Consider the following 15,780-nt stretch of genomic DNA (forward strand, 5'->3'; position numbering starts at 1 on the left):
TTTCATAGACTCCCAAGATAGCATCCTGGTTTTTCTCTCCCCTCAGGGAGAACTTTGCAAAATCTGCGGCAGAGGCTACGAGGGCTGCAAGGGCCAGAGGAGCACAATTCCCCTCCAAAGGCCAACAGGCTAACTGAGAGACGGGCAACTCTACATACCACTCCGTAGGCTGGCAGGCTGGCTGACCGAGAGGCGGGCAACATTCCCCCCCCCCCCCGGGAGATCATTATGCTGATCCAGGGGAGGGCAGAGCCACTTGCCTGGGAGGCCAGCAGGCCGACCCAGGGCTAGGAGCACAAGTGCAGGGCAAGCCAAAAGGAAGAAAGTGTGCATAAAAGCGCAAGCTCTTAGAAGCCCCGGCTGCTGCCACACCAAAGAAAAAAAAATCCTCCAGCCATTCCCAAGCTTCTTTGGACGTCTCTGAAGTGCTAGTGACGGTCTGTACTTTCAACCTCAGGCAAGAGGGAACCTTTCAAGGGAGGATTGGGGGTGACGTGGAAGAGGAGTCCCCTCCCTTACATGCAAGTAGACTCATGCCCCTGCATGAACTCTCACAGGATGGCCTGGTCTCCCTGTTCAGAAAAAGCATTAGAGAGGAGGTAGAAAGATACCTCATGAGTCTTCTAATAACCTCAATAGACATGGTGCAGTGGGGACGCTTGCACACCAGGATTCTGCAACGGTTCCTGCGCCCGTTTCAGTTGGACATTATGTACAAGTAGGACTGTCCGCTGACAATTACAACAACTAGCTTGCGTTGGTTGACTTTGCGGAAGAATCTCAGTCAGGGAAAAGTTTTCATAAGTTTTCCTCCCCCAGATCCAGGCACAAATTTTTACGGATGCAAGGCTGGGGTGCCACTCTGGGGACCCAGATAGTTCAAGGGTCCTGGACGAGTGCTCAGGCTTGTATGCCCATCAACATCCTAAAGACCCAAACAATCCTGCTGGCCTTGCAACACTTCCAGCCAGACATCCTTCATCGACACCTACTGATCCGAACAGACAATGTCTCCACAAAATTTTACTTCAACAACCAGGGGGGGATCCCGATCAACGCATTTACATCACAAGGCTGTCCACATCCTCTCCTGGGCAGAGAAGCACCTGCTATCCCTACAAGCAGAGCATGTCAGGTGATGTCTCAACATCCAAGTGGACTGGCTCAGCCAACAATGGATCCTAGAAGCCGAATGGTCTCCTAACTTCTCAATCTTTCTGGAGGTGGCCAGCAGATCTCCGAATCTCCAGCTGGATTTATTTGCCACAGTGGACAATGCCCAGACTCCAAGATGTATGTCCCGATTCAGTCATCCGAGGGCATTTGCAATCAATGCCCTCTCAGTGCCTTGGCCTCCAGGTCTACTATACAGCTTCCCACTGACCCCAGTCATTCCCAGGGTGCTGAAAAGGATATCCAAGGAAAAGGTGAGGGTAATCATGATCGCCCCTTATTGGTCAAGTCACCCCTGGTTTTCCACCCTGAGGGAGTTATCGGTGGAACTTCCGTACCATCTTCCACAGATCCTGGACCTGCTGACTCATCCCAATCCAGGCTGGCCAAGTTTGACCATATTGAGAGGCGATGCCTGATTGGAAAAGGATACTCTATCAAGGTGACTGAGACTCTACTTTCTTCACATTGCCTAGCAACTACCAGAATTTACAATGCATCGTGGAAAGCCTTCGTGCGTTGGTGCTGGCACAAGGGTGTGGAGCCTGAGTAGCCATAGTTACCAACGATCCTAGACTTCCTGCAGGACGGCTTCGACAGTGGTCTATCATCAGATAGCTGCCCTATCCACGGTGTGGCCTTCCTTCCACGGGATTCTAGCCTCCAGGCATATGGAGATTACATGCTTTCTCAAAGGAGTTTCTCAATCTTAAGCACCTTTACAACACAGGTTCCCGTCTTGGAGGCTCCACTTGGTCCTCTCGACCCTCACACACTCACTGTTTGAGCCCATCCAGTCTATCCACCTTAAATGTCTCAGGATAAAAGTGTTATTCTTAGTGGCCATTACCTCTGCCAGACGGGTATCTGAGTTATGGGCTCTGTCCATCAAACCTAACCTGTGTATTTTCCACAATGACAGGGTAGTTCTACGGACGAACCCCACCTTTAGACCTAAAGCTAGTTCTACGTTCCATGTCAGCCAACCTATTGTTTTGCCTACCTTCTATCCTCAATCTTTTATGGACAACGAGAGACTTTGACATAATCTTGATGTTAGATGTTCTCTGAAAGCCTTCATTTTCAGGAGAGAAGACATTAGACAAACAGAACATCTTTTCAACAGTGTCTCCACTTCCAACCTAGGGAGACAAATGTCAACCGCAACTATCAGTTCCGTCTTAAAGTCCTGCATCACTGAGGCATGCAAAGCAGTAAATTTGGCTGCCCTACCAGGCATTACGGCACACTCTCTTTTCATAGTGCGGCAACAAACGCTGCCTCATGTAATCACGCATCTGTGGAAGAGATATGCAGGGCTGCCATATGGTCCTCTTATTCAACATTTGTTAAACATTATAAGCTCCAATCCTGGGCACCTGCCCAGATGGCCTTTAGCTGGAGGGTCTTAGACCACGTTTCAATTAACTAATGATGTCCTGCCCTTTAGGGATACTGCTCTAGGAGGTCCCAAGCAGATGTCCTGGAGTTCTGTGGGCGGGGCCAGCAGAGGGGATGACTTGGTGAGGGGAAAGACCTCAGTAGGGTATAAAGGCCATGTAGTCTACCCTCCAAAGCACCATTTTCTACAGAAGATATCACCTTTGTCATCTGAGATCAATTGTTGCTCTGGAAGATCTCAAGACCCTACCTGAAGGCTAATAGAGAAGCAAAGGGACTGCATCCACAAGACATTAGCACAGTACAATAGAGCACCTATAAACAGAATGAAAAGTCCACAAATGTCCAGTACCATTTACATGTATTGTAGTATTAACTTCATAACAACTCGAATATATTGGCTCTTCTGTTGAGAGAGAAGTCCACATATTTTGTCCCTATATGGAAAAAAAACTGATGTGAATGTCTTTTTCCAAACCGTTTTACGTAAGATTGAAAAACTTGAAGGAATCAATAAATCGCTGGCAAAACATTAACATTAACAAACATTAACCAACATTTATTCAACTATAGTTTCCACAGTGTGCCTCTAAGAGAAAAAAATGGACAAATAAAGTTTCAAAAGATTGTTGTGGGTTTTCTAGGTTGTGTGGCTATAGTTTGGTACTTCTAGATCTGAAAAGTTTTGTCTCGGAGGGAAATGCATCTTACCATCAGATGCCTCTGAAGATGCCAGCCATAGATTTGGCTGAAATGTTAGGAGCTAAAACTACCAGACCACCCATGTAGCCCAGAAAACCCATAACAGACATGAAAGCCTTCAACAATGCAAAGTTTCAAAACTCCAGAACTTGTTTTAGTAGATCCCAAGGGTTTTGTTTGTTTGTTCTGTGTATGGGTGTAGAAGAAGATTCATTGTGGTTACTTGCTAGAGAAAAGTTGCTCTCCTTGGAGCAGTGAATCTAATCCCTGTCACTGGCAAGTGTTGGGGCGGTTGTGGCAGAACCAAGGCTTTACCTTAGGTAAGCAGCAAGTGGGCAGAGACAGCAGCGGTAGTCTGCAACATCTGTTCTTTCTCAGTTTGGACCTAGTTAAGGCATTCAGTGTGAATAAGCAGCTGCCCCACTACCAGACCCCAGGCCATAGTAGAAACAGCCAAGCAATCTGCAGCAAAGTTGGGAGGATTCTTTTCAATCACTGCAGTTAATTATATGTTGCTTCAGTTGCTGGAGAGTGAGATCTCTTTGTCTTGTTAGCCCCTCAGTGACTTCAGTGTGCACACCTGTCATTTGATACGTATGTGATACTCGGTGGGAAGAGGATGCAGAGAGATAAATTGAGAACATTGGGTTAGTCCATACACTTCCTCTGTATAATTATGATTCTGCTGTCATTGGGGAACTCTTAATGATATTAGACAGACTGTTCGGCCTGTTCATCTTCACCAGTGATTCTAAATAACAATACTTAATGATGCAAAACCAGGCTTGTTTGCATAGACAAATGAGCCTAATCCATCATAAGTAAGTATAATCACATGTGAAGATTAGAGTCTCACTAGTGCATTTCTATTGCCTTGGATACATTATTCTCCAAATGTAGAGATGGCAGTGTTGTTGCCAGATCAGAGTTTCAGAAATGGAATGTCCAACCTGATAGTATGAATGGAGGTTCTGGCTGTCATCAAATTTTGAAATGTCTATTGTCTGTCATTTAGGAGTTTCTTTTTGTCTTGGAAATCTAAAAGCAGACTGTCTAACTGTGATGAAGAAAAACACCTGGAAAGTCACAGTAGATGACTGGAAGGCTTCTTGGTAGCTCACAGGCTGCTTGTGTGCCTTCCTCAAAGCTATAAGAGCCTGAAGCTGGTTGAGAAGTAGTAATCCTATTGAAATATGTTTGTGTGACTAGGCTTGCTGACCTTTTGCAATTTAAACAGTTGATTGTGGGAGCCTCTTGCTTTAGGAAGCTGGCATAAAGGGTTGAAATAAGAGAGGTGAAAAAGTTCTGTGTCATGATGTGTAGATTCAGCATAACGTTTCAAATTACTGTATATACTTGAGTATAAGCTGACCTGAATATAAGCCGAGGCACCTAATTTTACCACAAAAAACTGGGAAACTGATTGACTCAAGTATAAGCCTTCGAACTTGACTCAGTAGCAGCTAAAAACAGAAGATTTGGGAGCAAGATGAAATAAAGTTGCTTAACAGAGTTTGCATTAGGAATGAGCAGCTTTCCAGCACTCTAGGAACACAAATGAACCCGTTTTCCTCCAAATGTAGAATAATTCTGGGATTCATAGTCATGCCAGCCTAAACTTTGCTCCAAAGAAAGTCTTTGTCCTCAGCAACATCAGTATTTGGCAGTAAACTACTGGATGAAGAATTGTATTCATCTAGAATGCAACGCACCAATAACCCTTAGGAGAGAAATGCCTCGGTTTCTTTTAACACACACACACACAACCTAGTTGTAATGGTATGCAGGCTGTCCTTACAGCTTGTTTTTATGGCTCTCTGGTGAGTTAGGGAAAAAAGCAGCAACATGCTTACCGGATACCCACAGCAGCCCCAGCTCCGGCCGCCATCTTGGAATTACCGTATATACTCGAGTATAAGCCGAGGGGGACTTTTTCGGCATAAAAAATGTGCTGAAAAAGTTGGCTTACACTCGAGTATATGCGGTGTTAAAATTCTTTTGATGGGTGCCTTGAGTAAAATGCGTGAATCATTTTTACTCTCACCTGGTGATACATTTCTGAACACAAGCAACATCCCAATACATTTAATCTTTAAATTATTAGGTATCTATCTGGTCTCACTTGTATCAGATACTTGGTATAATCAATGTAGTTGTGACATGTTACTCTTTATCAGACTGTGGCTGCCACTGATGTGATCGCTCATCTGCCTTTGTTCTGTCAGACATGAGAGGCAAGGATCTAGCTAGAAGATGGAGGAAATACTGATCAATTTGGTGTGATTGCTGCCCTAGGAAGTCAAAATAGGGATTCCTAGCCAAGTATTATTCATGTGGTTATGTTACTTCTAGAGTTCTGGCAAGATGTTCCTCTTCTATAAACTTTGTTACTCCTTGTCTTCTAGGAATACAGCTTCCAATTCCTTTGCCTTTTTAATAGCTTATTGGTAGAAATAAGGATATCTGTCTGTGTACAAATAAGCAGTCAGTGCAGATCGATCTTTATCATAGAGATATAAGCCATGTATCTAGCCTCTCATAAGCTGATTTTATAACAAGTTATTGAAGAACAAGTTAATGTGGCCTGCACAGTAGCATGTGGTCATGCATGGGGCAAGAATGCTCCTTAATGGACAAGAAAGGGCTTACCCCATCCAGGAACATTCTTGCCCATGCATAATCACATAACTATTAGGTTATGTGCATGTAAAGTGCCATCAAGTTCTGCTGACTTACGGCAACCCTGTAGGGTTTCAAGACAAGAGACTAACAGGGGAGGCTTGCCATTGCTCTCCTCTGCATAGTAACTCTGGGATTCCATGGTGATTTCCCATCCGAGTACTAACCAGGGCTGACCCTGCTTTGGTTCCAAGATCTAATGAGATTGGGCTAGTCCCGTGGTGGCGAACCTATGGCACTCCAGATGTTCATGGATGACAATTCCCATCAGCCCCTGGCAGCATGGCCAATTGGCCATACTGGCAGGGGCTGATGGGAAATGTCGTCCATGAACTTCTGGAGTGCCATAGGTTCACCACCACTGGGCTAGCCTGAACCATGAAGGTCAGGGAATACTACTGAGTTGGCCTTATTAACTTGTTCTGCAATACAACCAGCTTATTATCAGGGTTGGATGCAGGAATCGTATCACCCTAATACAGATAGATTATCTGGCTTCCCATTTTTTTCCTCGGCAAAATTCAGAGTGACAAAATTCAGGGGAATGTCAGAAATAGTCAACATTAGAAGGGGGGTTAAACAAGGGTGTCCGCTGTCTCCGTCTCTGTTTGCGATGGCAATGGAGTTTCTGGCCGATAAAATTAGAAATAATGGACAGATAAAAGGATATAAAATAAACCAAGAAGAAATGAGAATAAATATGTTTGCAGATGATGTGTTACTGATAACAACTAACCCAGTTGACACAATGAGAGTTGAAAATAATTTTAGAAGACTTTAAGAAATATTCAGGCTTAACTGTCAATATGGACAAAAAGGAAATATTGGGTGTAAATATAGAAAAGAAACAGTTTGATAAAAGGGTATTGAAGAGGAAAATTAAATATCTAGGCATCATAGTCTCTAATAGAATAGAAAAGATGTTTAAATATAATTATGAGAATAGATGGGAAAAAAATACAAAAACAGATTAAAGAATGGGAGTCAAAGACCCTATCTATAACCGGGAAAATTAAAGCAGTAAAGATGTGTATATTACCTAAAATGTTTTACTTAATTTAAGGAACATTACCCATGAGAGATTGCTGAAAAAACAATTTGAGGAAATGGGATGGGAAACTGAAAGCATGGGAATTGTTTGATAAGAAGAAAATACTGCAAGAGTAATGAACAAAGTAGTATATATGCCAAATAAACTTCTAGGATGGGAATACACGAAAGGAAGCCCTACAGGAATATTTTGAGGCATTCCAGATAAAAAGTCTTATGGACATAAAAGAAGATAATATAGAAAAATGGATAAAGTTTGAAAATGAAGTAAATGAAGGAATAGGCAAATATGGTATTTATACAAATGATTATAAAAATGTAAAAGAAATAGTTATAGGCCCAAGAAAAGTGATTATGGAAATATGGGGGAAATGGAGAAGCAAATGGATGCCTGGCATCCTGGACAGTGCTCCAGTGGCAAGTGTGATTGGAAAAGAAGGATGGAAAACTATAAAAAACATGAAGGAAAAATGAATACAAAAAGTGGCAGATCTAATCTATGAAGGAGAGGTTATATTACAAAATCTAATAGAAATTGGAGGGAAAGAGAATTGGCTGGTATTAAGAGGGATATGGGAAAGATTAAAGAAATTCAGAATAAAAGGTAGAGTTTTATAATAATTCCAATGGCTGAAGAGCCATGAAAATACTAAAAGGGAAAAAATATTGGGATTAGGGTTTATAAATACTATGATGTTGGAAGATAAAAGATTTTTTATGCTTGAGAATGTTGGAAGCAAAAATGGGAGGAAGAAAAAACTCTTTGATGAGTAGAAAAAATGGAAAAAAGAATCATGGATAAGTATGAATAAGATAAAAGATTGAAAAATATATGTGGAACTATAGGAAAAGAAAAGGGTAAATACACAGCTTAAATGATATAGAGACTATCCTAATACAAGCCTGTAGCTTATATGATTCAAGGGATTGAGCCCAAGATGTTGGCATTGTGGTGAACAGGGAGCATACTCATCCTATATGTGAGATTAGAGATGTAAAAAGAGGTAAAAACAAAAAGTTTTGGAAGAAAATTTTTTTTTGGAAGTATATAGAACAATTAGAATTAACATTAAGAAATTTGAAAATCGATATAAAATAATGATTTATTAATGGTAAGAATAATAGAAGATAAAGAGGGTAAATCAGGAAACTTTCACTGGGACCAATGTACAAAATTATGATTAGAGCTGCACATGCAGTGATAGCATTGGGCTGGAAAGATAATAAGAAATGGACAATCTCAAAATGGTTGGAATATGTATGGGAACGAATACAGTTAGAAATTTTTGAGATGATGGCAAAAAATATGCCATGGCAAGAGAAATTAAGAGATATTATGAAGATATGGACAATGTTTGTGACCTGGATGAGAGAAGCCGGATTTAACAAAGAATTCTGGAAGAAGATAATAAAAAGAATGGATCTACTGCTGCTTGCTTGAACAACAGAGAAAAAGAAGAGGGGGAGGGAGGGGGAAAAAGGGGGGAAATGTATAGTTAGAAAAATGTATGGTATGTAACAGTTATATAAACATTCTATACAATAAATTTTTTTAAAAGACAAAATTCAGGGGACAAAGTACTTGAGGGACCATTTGCTCCCATATTGTCCAGCCCACCAGTTAAAACCTGCCTCACACGTTCTACAGTGGAACCTCAGTTTTCGTTGGTAATCTGTCTGAAAAGAATTGATAAAAACCAAAACCGATGAAAACAGAGGCAAACTTTTCCATAGGAATCAATGTAAATCCAATTAATCCATTCTAGGCACTCCAAAAAAAATATTAAAAACACATTTTCTGGTGAATAAACATAGTGTTTAATGCTGAAAACAGCCACAAACAATAACACTAGGACTAGCTTCAGAGCCAGTGGACCAATGTCGCACCAGAAAGCTGTCCCAAGAGGTCTGTTTCTGACGCCTCTTTAAGATTTGTCTGAAATGGGGCAAGACATTGTCATTAAACAAGTTGCAAACATGGCCTGCAACAACTTTGTCCGGGTGATTTTTCGCCACAAACCCCTGCACCTTACTGCAAATTGATGAAAACCAAGGCAAATCGATGAAAACAGAGATAATTTTTTCACTGAAAAAATCGATGAAAACTGAAACCGATGAAAACCGAGGTTCCACTGTATTCTCTGTACCCCTGCTGTTAGATGGGAAGCAGGTGGGAACCAGAGATGGGGCTTTTTCACCCAGCACACCTTGCCTATGGATCAGACTTCCTCTTCAGGCATTCCTGGTGCATACACTGCTCTCTTTTAGGTGCCAGGACAAAACATTTCTGTTCATCCAGACTTTTAATTAAGGGATCGATCTCTTAACACCATTTTAATGGTGCACTTCTAGCCTGAAAACTGTTAAATTCATTTTCAGTTAGTGATTTATTTTTAATAGATGCCAATAAAGGCCTTGAATTGGATTGATTTTTATGCTCTGGCTGGGTTTTTCATGCTGGATTTTAATTAACAGTTGTAAATGTTTTCTATTCTTGTTCTGCGTGATTTTGTAAGCCCCCTTGGACAAGCACCCTGGGGAGGCAGCATAAAGATATTCTAAATAATAAATGAAATGTCATAGTCCAAACAAATCTCATTACTTGATGCACTTGAAATGGCTGTGTTCTATGTGGCCATTTAGTGTTCAAGCATGTAGAAGATGATCAGTCACTTCAAGCACATGTTTACTGTCTTCTAGAGAACTGGGAGACTGAAATCTGAAGACCTCCCCCCACTCAGTGTGCACAAGGACAGTCATATTTGCAAAGGGGTGCTTTGAGCAGGTGGCTAAGAGCAGGTGCACTCTGATCTGGAGGAACCTGGTTTGATTCCCTGGTCTGCCACTTGAGTTGTGGAGGCTTATCTGGGGAATTCAGATTAGCCTGTACACTCCCACACACGCCAGCTGGGTGACCTTGGGCTAGTCACAGCTTTTTGGAGCTCTCTCAGCCCCACCCACCCCACAGGGTGTTTGTTGTGAGGGGGGAAGGGCAAGCCCCTTTGAGTCTCCTACAGGAGAGAAAGGGGGGTATAAATCCAAACTCCTCCTCCTCTTCTTCTCCTCCTCTTCTCCTCCTCCAAGTGTGTAAGAGTGTGTAATTGGATGCTCTTCTCCATGTTCCTCCATAAACAGGGGCAAGGCAGGGATGCACAGCTCTATGGTATCCCATCAGCTATGCTGACTGGCATGTGAACTGTTAGGCATGTGTGAGTTGGAATTAATTGCACAAGTACCATGGAACACTGAGAGCCTTTTCATGTATATTAGGGATTCATTTCTCAGAATGTTATATTTATATGCACAGAACATAACATATTATGATAGTAAACTTGCATTTCTAAATGATAGTACTTGCATGGATTTAAACAAGAGCAGGGATTAGCTTTGGCTTTTGCATTTATAGATGACCCAGGATATTTTAATGCCTGAGAAAATCAAATTAGTGTTGCCGGTGATGGGATGTATAATAACTATTAACTGCCCTCTTTACTGAGCAAGGCTGCCTTACCAAGCCTCCCTTGATGTATATTAGGTTGCAAACAGGTTTGCCATCAGATACTATATCAATAAAACATGTAGGGGGCAAAAAAAATGGTGGATATTACTGGATGGATATTAGGATTGGCTCATAGGGCATAAAACACTCACGTTTTCTTAGTAAATATATAGTGTAGTGGAAGAAACACAATCCTGCAAAAGGTGGGCTGAGGGAGTTCCGAAGAACTGTGACTAACCCAAGGTCACCCAGCAGGAATGTAGGAGTGCGGAAACACATCTGGTTCACCAGATAAGCCTCTGCCACTCAGGTGGAGTGGGGAATCAAACCCGGTTCTCCACGCACAGTTTGTCTGCCTTGTAATCGGTGAATCAGCTCTTGGTATCTGGAAAGAAATGACCCTGGAATGTGGAATGTGTTCCGAGTCCGTTGGCCTTAGAAAATCCCTAATTGACTTTATTCCTGTCTGTGAGCCACCCATAGAAGAATTAGTGGGGATGCTGCCTGCCTGTTAATGAATGACATTGGGTGTGCTGTTCCCTCATACAGAGGCACACACCCTCTTGGCTCGCTCATGTTTGCCACGTGGTGAGACGTGGGCACAGTCTCATTCAGCAGAAGTGTTTGTAGCTGTATCATGCCTCACAATAGCCACTTTGTCTTGTGCCCTGACCTAATCATCCACCACGCTGCAGCTGTTCTCATTCCCTTATGAAGGCGTTAACACAGTACATGCTGTTTGCCAGACAAAATAAAGAACAGGCACCAGAGATTTCATTCTTGTCTTCGTTGATTCTCTTACAGGGAGAGGGGGGCTCTGTGTTCTTACCCAACAGCTGGCATTTACAGGGGTTTGTGGCAAAGAGATTTGGCAGGTAGCCCCTGGACCCACATGGATGTGTGCTGTTACTGGTATGTGATTCCTCTCTTGCTTGTTCCAGTATTTGTGTTGCTGCTGATGAGGGAAAATATACCATGAAGATTTAATATGTGAATAGAACAATGAGTACCAATTCAGATCTCCCTGGGTTTCAGACTTGTTGGCAAAAACAATTGTACAGACAGAGGATTCTCAAGGATTTATCCGGGGTGGGGGGTGGCAGAATCTCATTTTTTCTTTCCCCACTATTTTCTCTTTTCCTTCCCTGATAACCTCTTACCTTTTCCAGCTTCTTTTCCCCTCCTTTCCCCTCTCCCAGCTAACCTACCTTTATCTGCCCTTCTATCTTGAGCTTTCTCCTAGACGCGGAGGACATCTTGCTGGGTGATTTCCCAACCCTTTCTCAGGGAGGCAGGAACAACTTTTTTGTCACTTCCTGTGGAAGTCCTTGGCAGCCATTTTCCCTCCAGTATTTTTCCTGCCTCTGCAAGGAGATCATGGACCTTGTTTAGGCTCCTTAACCTTAGTGTGTTATTCTTGTTGTTAGTCCTCTGACTGTTTTGTGCATTATTTGTTGCTTCTTCATCTCCTCTTGTTCGTTCTGTCAGATTAGGTTAGAGTGGGCAGGGGAGACTTCCTTCCATGGGCTAGGCCCTCTGCCAAAGGATTTCCCCTCCATTTTGCACAAGATGGCGACCCCAGATCCTCCCCCCACCCCGGAGCAGTTTGTTAAGTCCTTTGTCAAGGGGACTAGATCAGCCAAATCAAGAGAGGACAGTCCCCGACAGGAAGAGAGGGTCAGGGCCACTAGGGAAGCCGGCAGGCAGATCCTGGAGTTAGCCTTGTAGCTCCACGGTAGAAAAAATGGCGCCTTTCCCACGGCAGGAGAACTACATCTCCTGAGTGCACCGCCGATTGGAGCAATACCATGGAGCACAACAGTGACCCATATAGGCCATGAAGTGCAATATGCCCCACCCCCCTGAGATCGAAGCTGAGCGGGGCAGAACTAGGCAAAGCACCAGTGACTCATATAGGGCTGCGGAGCATGAATTGGCACTCCCCCCCACAACACCAGATTCACAGAGGCGGCAGAACCTTCCTTCAGTTCCAGGTAAGATTGTGGGGGAGCGGGGGGACCATGCTGCTGATGGCCTGGCCCGCCTTACTCGTGAGTAATACAGAATCTTAGCAGAATGTCTCCCCTATGGTGTTGGCAGAGTACTTTAGAAAGACAGTCAGGGAGGAAAATCACAGTTACCACCAAAGCAGAGGGCATCTTAGATACTCCGGGAGAAACCTATCTTGATATACCCATCAATTCGGCCTATAGATGCTACCTCCATTTTGCAGTAGGGAAATGACCACTTCCAATTTTGCACACTCCCTTTTGGCCTGGCAACAGCACCAAGAGTCTTTTCAGAGTTCCTCTTGGCCCCGATCCTCCTCCTCAGGAAACAGGGAATCCATGCTCACCCTTACTTGGATGACATTCTGATCCGTTCCAGATCAAGGGAACAGGCCATTTGAAATGTAGAGCAGGTTCAGCACATCCTTCAACAACACAGCTTCCTCATCAACCGACAAAAGAGCACCTTGATCCCATCCCAGAGGATGGAACATCTGGGTGCTATAATAGTCTTGTCCAAGAAAGCTCTGTTCATCCCAAGGACCAAGATTCTCAAGATCCAGAGGTCTTGTCAGCTGTTCTATCTGCCAGACATGTGTCACTTCTTCAGCTGGTTGGTCTGATGGGACTATTCATCTCAGCCATAGACATGGTCCAATGGGGTCATCTCCATGCCAGACTGTTACAAAGGTTCCTGCATCCCTCCCAGTTGGAGATTATGGAGAGAAAGGACCGTCCTCTGCTGGTTCTAGAACAGCTATGAGTCAGGCTGCAGTGGTGGATTTCTTGCCTGAAATTGAACCGGGGAAGGCCTACTTACATCAAGATCACATCCAGATCTTCATGGACGCCAATCTTCACAGATGGGGAGCCACCTTACAGAGTCAGTTCATTCAGGGAAAATGGTCCCTGGAACAGTCCCAACTCCCAATCAACGTGCTAGAGACATGCTAGAGACCAGAGCAATTCTGCTGGCTCCACAACATTTTCAGTCCACACTTCATCTATGACATGTACGGGGAGCGGGGCACAGACAACATGTTGGTGAAAATGTACCTGAACAAACGGGGGATCTTCGCATCTCCACTGAGAAGCGGTCAAGATTCTCTACTGGACAGAGGAACATTTGCTTTCAATAAAAGCCAAGAACATTCAAGGGTGCCTGGACACCAAAGCAGACTGGTTGAATTGTCAGATGGTCTTGGAAGCAGAATGGAGACTCAAGACCTCTGTTTTCCAGAAGATCACCCCAAAATTCGGCACCCCAGAGGTGAACCTCATTGAGAACTCTCAGCTCCCCGTTTTCAGGTTGAGGTTCTATCACCCTTGAGGGTGTATGCAATGGATGCCCTCAACGCTCCATGTCCACGGACCATGCTCTATGCATTCCCATCAATTCCTGTGATCCCAAAACTTCTGAGGAAGATCTCAGCAGAAAAGGCAGTAGTCATTCTGGTGGCACCCTTCTGGCCAAGGCATCCATGGTTCTTTGTGATTCAAGAGATGTCAATGGCACCTCCCTTTACCCTTCTGATGTCACCAGACATCAGGGTCCTCTTTGTCCCAGGGTCCTCTTTGGCATCCGAGCCCACAATGGTTCAACTTGACTGCATGGCTTTTGAGCGGAACAGATTGAGACGGAAGGGCTACTCGGACAGAGTCACCACTACACTGCTGGCTTCCCATCGCCTGTCCACCACCAACATTTATAATTCTTCCTGGAAGGCCTTTGTCTATTGGTGTAGATTGGAGATTTCCAAGAAGGGAAACTTTGAATCAGAGAAGGTTGAATTTGATGGACCCCTTTCAAAAAGCAAGTAATGTCTGGGTGTCGGGAGGCCGGAACTCCCTGAAATGAAGGCCAAACATTGGTGAGGGCAACCACCTTGTGTCGGAGAGTCAAGCTGTGAAGACCAGCTTCAAAACCTTCCTGTAGAAGGCATCTCCGGGTTGACCTGCTTCCTTCTGTCTTGTCGGCCTTAACACACTTGTTGTTGTGGTTGGCTGAGTGCACAGGAGCCTCTGGTTACAGTTGTTTGCTGAGAGCAGGCAGAGTATAGAAAGCTTACTTTCACTTCTGGGGGAAACAATCCAGAGCAAAGGGGTTACATTGAGCAAAAGTAGATCAATCAATCCAAATCTTCAGTCTGAGAGCAGGCACTACAAAAACTATCAGACTGTTTCACAAAGTTGCTTCTGCAGCGCTTGCTGTTCGCAGTTGCCTGTTAAAAGCCTGCATTCTTACTTAGTCTGAGTTCTGCACTGACTTACAGCCATCCCTTCTGCATCTCTGGGCCTCCAACCCGGTGCTGCTTCTTTTAGCATGGAGTGCCTGATGGCCCTTCTGTCTGAGCTGCCTCACAGAACCAGGTGAGCCGGGGGAACTGTGTGCCCTGTCCTCTTGCTCTTGGCTTGAGCCAGCTCTGTCCTCCACCTGTGTGACTATTTGGCTGTTCACAGAATTCATCCAACTGTGGCTCTGGAGATTCAGCCACTGAGACTCTGATGGAGCTGGATCATCATCTGAGGAATCCTGGCCGGCTGCTGGGGAGCTCACAACACTCGCCTTTTGAACCAGCCCAGTCCATACATCTCAGATGATTGAGGATGAAGGTATTATTCCTGGTGGGAGTTACTTCGGCTAGGAGAGTATCTGAACTGAGGATATTGCCTGTAAACTCAAACCTCTGTGTCTTCCACTGTAATGGGATCGTCTTGTGCACCGATCCTACATTCAAGCCCAAGGCAAGCTCTAGCTTCCATTTGTGCCAAGAGATCGTACTCTTGAACTTCTGCCCTCAACCATCTCATCCCAAAGAGAGATTATGGCACAACCTGGATATCTGATGTTCGCTCAAGGCATTCATCACAAGAACAGAGTTCATCCACAGAATGGAAAGCCTGTTCATCAATGTTACTTCACCAAACTTGTCAAATGTCAAAGACTTCAATTAGTTCCACTCTGAAAGCATGCATTATAGAGGCATATCACAGTTAATCTCCCGATCCCTTCAGGGGAGGAAGCAGAGAGGGATGCGGGGGTGGGGGAGCCACTGCTTGACACAAAGGCTGCGGGACTGGAAACCCAAATCCACTTGTAATCGCCTGAGAGAATCGTGCATAATGACTGGGGGGGACCTAGATTAAGATTGATGAGCCTTTAAAGTGTTGCTGCAGATCAATTCCCTGCCCTTTACAGGAGCATGGCCAACTCGCCGGCCCACCTGCCTGCCCGCCACAGGGGAGAAGGAGAATGAGAAAGAGGCA

General features: G+C 44.1%; 1 protein-coding gene across 4 annotated transcripts in view; it reads left to right on the forward strand.

Annotated features, from left to right (window-relative positions):
* LOC125442864 overlaps positions 1-15,780 on the forward strand; it is an 81,936-nt gene that overhangs the window by 28,237 nt on the left and 37,919 nt on the right. The window contains exon 4 of one of the 4 annotated variants that reach the window (XR_007246066.1): positions 11,309-11,416. The exons of the other annotated variants lie outside the window; for them this stretch is intronic. The gene's annotated coding sequence lies outside the window, so the exon portion shown is untranslated. The remainder of the gene's footprint in view (positions 1-11,308; positions 11,417-15,780) is intronic. 4 annotated transcript variants of the gene reach the window in all.

This window comes from Sphaerodactylus townsendi, linkage group LG01 (genome assembly GCF_021028975.2).
Source record: "Sphaerodactylus townsendi isolate TG3544 linkage group LG01, MPM_Stown_v2.3, whole genome shotgun sequence".
NCBI lineage: Eukaryota > Metazoa > Chordata > Lepidosauria > Squamata > Sphaerodactylidae > Sphaerodactylus > Sphaerodactylus townsendi.